At 29.5% G+C, this 7,632-nt stretch overlaps 1 long non-coding RNA gene across 1 annotated transcript; it reads left to right on the top strand.

The window, feature by feature from the left end:
• The first annotated feature begins 718 nt into the window (after positions 1 to 718).
• Positions 719 to 1,790, top strand: LOC126749288 (uncharacterized). The gene is made up of 3 exons (XR_007664987.1): positions 719 to 867; positions 926 to 1,069; positions 1,328 to 1,790. It is a non-coding gene; the product is annotated as an uncharacterized LOC126749288 (long non-coding RNA).
• Positions 1,791 to 7,632: the final 5,842 nt, after the last annotated feature.

Genomic DNA, 7,632 nt, shown 5'->3' with positions numbered 1-7,632 from the left:
AATATAAAACTAGAATTTTGTCCCTGGTTTTATTGCAGGATTTTATGTTTTTTTTGTTGTTTTGGCAGAAAGATGGCATAATACCTATGTACCTATCTATATATAGTTTGATATCTATGTATAAAGTTAATTTTGTCTTTCTTTAAAATTTGTTCCATATTTTTTTTTTGTTTTACCTTATTGCAACTTACAATAATATATATAGTAATTGGCACCACATATCAATTTATTACTGTAATTTTTTTCTGCTTTTTGATTGAATATCAAATACTTATTATAGATTGCCTAATGATTACGCCCAAAGGGAACAATGGGTTTCATTAATGGAAATCAACACAATTAAAAAGAACATATTTGTTTGTTCAAATCACATCCCTAGAAGTGATATAAGGGAGATAATATTATCAGTAGCCAGACTTTATTAAAAAAATCAGCTCTACCTTAAAGGTAATTTTTTTTAAATATATTTTTCTAGTATATTTATAGAGTATGACTATATTTTACCTTAAAATTATTGATAAAGGTTTGCTTCTTTTATTTACTACATTATGTAAGCTAAAAAAACAACCTTTTAAAACTTGTGCTTGGGCTATGTTGTAAAACATACAGCTTCGTCACAAAAAGTATTAGTGTTACTCATATAAGCTTTATTTATAACTAATACTTATTAAATTAGGTATGTGTGTAAAACTATTTTTTTACTAGGATTTCTGATGCACTGGTTAAAAACACAGCAGCCAATAATTCAGTTAATTTACCAAGTGATTTACCCTTCAAAGCTGCAGGGGTAGCTTTCCTGAAGAGTGCAAAAACTTCTTTAGCTTTCAAAACAGTATATAGTACAAACAGTGAAGCTAATATAGACAAGTATGGATAATTAAAATAGATTAATATTCTTGATACACCAAATTTTGTATAATTACAGATCTGATCATTCATCATCAACAATAACTGCATCTGAGAATTATAGTTCTACAGTAACCGTGGGGTCTAGGTCAACAATTACTATTTCTCATCCAAGCCGTTTTTGTTTAACTGCTACACATTCCCTGACTCTGCCAAGGAAAAGGTAAAAATACAATCAAAATAGACTAGGTACTAGTTTTATGCCATGTATCATCCTATTCTATATATCTTATTTAAAAGTAATATAGTATTTTATTGTATTATATTTGTTTAATTAAATGCAATTAATCAAATGTATGATATTACAAAGTTTCCTTATAATAACATACATTTTATTGATCAATTGGATTATCATAATACATTTTTTTAATTTTTTCTTTTTAATTTTGGTAATACTATATTTTTATGTATATTATTCTAGGGCAAAATCAAAATGATATCCTGAGGACCTAAGCACTGATGATTCCACCGTTTCAAAAGCTAAATCACTTGTCACCAGATTATGGAAAAAAAATAAAGAACAAAAAATTAAAATTCGAGGATTGCAACAAGCAAATTTGCGCCAAAGAAATTGAATTAGATGTCTCAAGTCATTATTAAAATACTAACATACTAACAAAAAATAATAACATGATTTTCGAAAAAGCCCAACATACTACATATTTTATTTGACTTGTAAAAGTACTTGTTTGTATATTACTATTAATAAACTATCTAATCTATTGTACATAGTGTTTATTCTTAGCTTTGTTTTTCAGTATAAATTAATATGATATAATAAATGGTATTAGGTATTATATAGGTCACTATTAAATGTCTCAAAACCATTATACAGGCTAAATACTTATAATAAAAATCTTATAACCTACAAAAAACCTGCAACTCCTTCACAATTTGAACATCCTTGTAGTTTTAACTTTTTTCGCTGAAGCAATACTGTCCCTGTAAAAAAGTCAGCACCATAGAAGTATATATTATGTGATATAAGTAAGTGATGTAAAACTGAGTTTTGTCCAATATAACAATAACAATAAAATTTTGCAAAATGTTAAAAATGTGTGTCTTAAAACATGATTTATTAAGAAATCTATAATATTATATTAATAAAATATTTAATTTCCATAAAAATGCTTTGACAAAAATGCTGCCTTTTATTAGGACCTTCCTCTAATGAAGTCCGTTAAAAAAAACACATAAATAGCTCATAAATGGTAATATTACTTATACTCAAACTCTTTAATAATTAATAAAAATTTATCAGGTAAATATTTGTTGACGACGTCACTGGTAAAGAGTGCTTGTATCGGTGACATCAACAATGCGATCGAGCGGCGTTGCGATGCCATTACCGTTTTCACGTTTCTTCGTACTTTATTTTCATTTATTTAACTTATATTGACTTCAATATAGAGTATCTTATCAAATTTATTTTTTAAAAATGCTTGATATTTTATTAAAGGGGAGAAGTAGTATTGTTTTGTGCCTTCGGAAACAACTGAAAATTTTTATGATAATATAAAGTGATTTTTGCCATTTCTCTATAAGCACTTGGCATCATTGCATCAGAGATGTTGCAAGCAAACAAACCTGCCCATAGTTCCACGGCATGCTACTTCTAGCCTTTCAATGTTCTAAGCACGTGACCCTAGAAGTTAATATTTTAAAATTTTGTAAAAAATCAACAATTGCATCCTAAATAAACCCCAAATTCCAAATTTGAACCCAATCAACTCAATAGCAAAAAGTTATGGAAGTCACGTGACTTAAAAAATTCAACATGTCAAATTTCTGTCAAAATTTATTACTTGCATCCTATATAAAGCCCAAATACAAAATTTCAACCCAATCGGAACAATAGCAAAAGAATTATGAAAGTCACGTGACTTTAAAATATAATTTGTCAATTATCTGTTAAAATTTATTAATTGTGTCCTAAATAAAGCATAAATACCAAATTTGAACCCAATCGGACTCATAGCAAAAAAGTTACAATAGTCACGTGACCCGAAAGTCAAATGTCAAATATCTGTCAAAAATTAATAATTGCATCCTAAATAAAGCCCAAATACCAAATTTGAACCCAATCAGACCAATAGCAAAAAAGTTACAATAGTCACGTGACCTGGAAGTCAAATGTCAAATATCTGTGAAAAATTCATAATTGTATCCTAAATAAACCCCAAATACCAAATTTCAATCAAATCGGACAAATAGGAAGAAAGTTAAGGTAGTCACGTGACCCTAAAACGTAGTCATGTCAAATATCTGTAAAAATTTATTAATCTTATCCGAAATAGGTACTAGGTACCAAATTTCAACCAAATCGCACCAATACCAAAAAAGTTATGATACTCGACTAACCTTAAAAATCAATAATTTCAAAAAAATTTTATTTATATCCCAAAAGCAATGTCTAAGAATTGTTAACATTTATTAATAATAAATTAAATAGTAAAAACTCACCTAATATCGACATTTTTATTTTAAATTAAATAGATCATTACGACTGACCCGTGTATATATTCGAATAATTTTAATAAAATAATCGGGCAAATTTCATTTCGTCTCACCCCGGTATAAAACCACTGACATTTCAAAAAAACGGCATTTTTCGAAGACGTCAAAATGTTTGCCGAATTTTCCTGGCCGCAATACACAATTTCCCCAAATGATATGCACAGATTCGGAAAGCCCATTCATTTTCTGATTCGGTGCTTCCTTTCCCTGATCGTTTCCGGTTCATTTTCATTCATAATTTTACAAAAAACCCAACCAAGTCCCGGCCACCTGTCACGAGCAAAAAATTTGTATCCACCATGCGTCAAAGTATTGTTCCCACCAGCCATTTCATCAGAGTTTAGGTTGACACCTCCAATTACCTGCAAAAACGCAAAAAAATGGACTTTTTTCATAAAATCGCATTTTTCGGGTACTTGTACTATCGCTGGAACCCTGAAATTTTAGTATGTGTTGTAAAACAAAATTTCGGATCCTTTAGATGTTGTTTGATCTTTTCACCATGTACAGGGACGCCGCAAATGAATTAAACGCGAAAATTCGAATTGCTCAGAACCTATTAAAGTTGGAAGATTGTAATTTTACACAAATACTGGGGTTATCAAAGTATTTAATCCCTGAGAATATAAATGGTCCAGGTGCCACCACTAAAAAGTTATTAAATAAAATGTGATTTTTAGGTCGGACCTTCATGGGTAAAGTTCATTATTGCTCGCCCTGTATGGCTTACGAAAATTTCGGTTATATGGCATATGAAAGGTAAAGGATGAAGTTATTTTTTGAAAAAAAAAATTTTCCCAAAATAAGTATCGTTTGGCAGAAAATTCCAAAAAACTGAAAATGCCAGAACTCGTAAAATAAATTTTTTACAAAAAAAAGCTCCAAGTATGTTAAATCTCTTATAAAACGAAGTCTTTTCGCCGAAACACTTTTTTTATAAAAATTTTTTTTTAGCCTCTGGAGAAGTTTGAATTTTTTTTTTAGTCACTTTTGTTCGCTTATAACAACTCACCCTGTATACCGATCTGGCCCAAAAAGTATACAGTTCTTAAGCCCCCACCGACCCTCATGTCCTAAAAATTTAAAGTCTTTTAAAGGCTTTTTATTTGAGTTCTCGCGTCTGAAAGGAATTTGACCCATTTTTTTACGAATTTTTGACTTTGAGACAGTACCGCTCCGTTTGGTGGTACCGGAAAAAAAATTCGTTTACGGATCCATCATTCCCAATGTATTGAGAGGCCCTATGCCAAATTTCATCGTTTCGCTAGCCACACAGCCAAAGATATAAATTTTTATTTCCAAAAAAACACGATTTTTCGGGCCCGGGCTCGCGTGCATAATATAGTCGCAGACGCTCCTATATAACAAGTATAGTCGCTTCGCTCCTATACTTTTGGTCCGTGGGGACCAGTTTGGAACCTCTAAGTCCTGTCAGTGATGGGCCTTAGAGGATTTCTTAAAAAAAAACAAAAATTATCAAGTGTACCAACGTTTATATGCCAAGAAAAGAGATGACCAGTGGTTGGGGTATCATGCTTCAAAGAACCATAATTTGTTATATAGTCGCGTTGTGTGTCAATATACTGTCTTATATTTCAAATATCTGTCAAAGTATATTAATTGTATTCTAAATAAAGCCTGAATACCAAATTACAACAGAATCGGACCAATAGCAAAAAAGTTACGGTAGTCACGTGACCTAGGCTGAAACTTAAATGTCAGTTATCTTTTATAATTTATTAGTTGTATCCTAAATAAACCATAAATACCAAATTCAGAGAGAAGTTCCCATAAGGGTCTATTTCTTGAAATAGAACAAACAGGGATTTTACGTCGATTTGTTTTAATTTTTCTTTTTATTTTGAAATGTAATAGTAATAAAATATCAAAAGAATTGAGAGTAGGAGAATAAGAAATAAAAGAAACCATCAATATATTGAATCGAAGCTATAGAAGCCGAGATATTAGTAAAAATGTGGGAAAAAACAAAAGAAAACTGGTTTTTTCCCACAGTATCATTTTTTTTTCTTAAAATAATTATTGACAAATTATAATGTAAGCCCTAAGTTGGCAATTTCACGTAAAAAAAACCCAAGAAAAAAGAAAATTTTTTTTGGTCGAAAATCGAAAGGGGTATAGCCATGAAAAATTGCGAAAAAATGGTTTTTATTTTTTTTTAAATAAAATATAACTCTGACAACTTTTTGTCTTAAACAAAAGTTTTCGAAAATATTACGAGGTATCCGAATATTAAAACGAATTGATTCTAGCTATGACAGAATCGGAGAAAATTGTAAAAAACTTTTAATCATAAATATCGAAATATCAAGAGCCCTATGGAAAGATTTCATTTTTTTATTTTTCTAACCTGTACTACTTCAGAGTATCTTTAAAAAAGATTATTTCCAATTTGACTCTAAAATGAACGGAAAACCTATTTATTTGCATTTTTCGATTTTCGAACAAAATCCGGGGTCAAAATGACCATTTTTCCAAAATATGCTCCGAATTCAAAATTTCTTTTTTCTGGTTAAAGATCATTCAAAAACTAATAATAAAGCTTTATGACAAAATTTTCCACGATTTATACGAGTGTCATAATATAAAGGGAAAAATTAGGTTCCATAAGAGCCTATGTATAGGGATAAGACAACCGGGCTTTTACGTCGATTTTTTTAATTTTTCAGTTTTATTTCGAAAGGCAATTGTAATAAAATATAAAAAGAATTAACAGGAGGAGAATAAGGAATAATAAAAACCATCAACGAATTGAATCGAAGCTATAGAAGTCGAGATATTAGTAAAAATGTAAAAAAAAATAAAAGAAAACTCGTTTTTTTCCAAGGTAGCATTTTTTTTCTTAAAATGATAACCGACAAATTATAATGTAAGCCCTAAGTTGCCATTTTCCAGTTAAAAAAACCCAAGAAAAAAAATTTTTTTTTTGCTCCAAAATCGAAAGGGGTATAGCCATGAAAAATTGCGAAAAAATGGTTTTTATTTTTTTCTAAATAAACTATAACTCTGACAACTTTTTCTCTTAAACAAAAGTTCTAGGGAATGTTACGAGGTATTTGAATGTTAAAACTAATTGATTATAGCTATCACAGATTCAAGGAAAATTGTAAAAAACTATTAATCATAAATATCGAATTATCAAGAGCCCTATGGAAAAATTTCAACTTTTTATTTTTCTATCTTGTACTACTTCAGGATACCTTTCAAAAAGGTTATTATCGATTTGACTCTAAAATTAACAGAAAACCTATTTATTTGCATTTATCGATTTTCGAACAAAATCGGGCCCAAAATGAAAATTTTTTCAAAACATGCTCCAAATTCAAAATTTCTTTTTTCTGGCTAAAGACCACTCAAAAAGTAATAAAAAAGCTTTATGACAAAATTTTTCAAAATCTATAATAATGCCACAATATTACGAGAGAACATAAGATCCCCTTTAAAGCCTATGTATTCGAACCGATGATTTCTTAATTTTTTTTTTAAAGGCAAATTTAAGAAATAATTTAACAAAATAAGATAAAAGGAATAGGGTAATACAAAATATTATCTACAAATATATACATATCATCTAATAGCCAATTTCAATCAAATAGGAAATTTTGATAGTCACGTGACCCTAGAACTCAATATTTTAAAATTTTGTAAAAAATCAACAATTGCATCTTAAATAAACCCCAAATTCCAAATTTGAACCCAATCGGATCAATAGCAAAAAAGTTATGGAAGTCACGTGACTTTAAAATTCAATATGTCAAATTTCTCTCAAAATGTATTACTGGCATCTCAAATAAAGCCCAAATACTAAATTTCAACCCAATCGGATCAATAGCAAAAGAGTTATGAAAGTCACGTGACTTTAAAATATAATTTGTCAATTATCTGTTAAAATTTATTAATTGTGTCCTAAATAAAGCATAAATACCAAATTTGAACCCAATCGGACTCATAGCAAAAAAGTTACAATAGTCACGTGACCCGGAAGTCAAATGTCAAATATCTGTCAAAAATTAATAATTGCATCCTAAATAAAGCCCAAATACCAAATTTGAACCCAATCGGACTTATAGCAAAAAAGTTACAATAGTCACGTGACCCGGAAGTCAAATGTCAAATATCTGTCAAAAAATAATAATTGCATCCTAAATAAAGCCCAAATACCAAATTTCAAGCAAATCGGACAAATAGGAA

Source organism: Anthonomus grandis, chromosome 23 (genome assembly GCF_022605725.1).
Source record: "Anthonomus grandis grandis chromosome 23, icAntGran1.3, whole genome shotgun sequence".
Taxonomy (NCBI): Eukaryota; Metazoa; Arthropoda; class Insecta; order Coleoptera; family Curculionidae; genus Anthonomus; species Anthonomus grandis.
The sequence above is the reverse complement of the archived record's forward strand: the minus strand, read 5'-3'. Positions and strand labels throughout refer to the sequence as shown.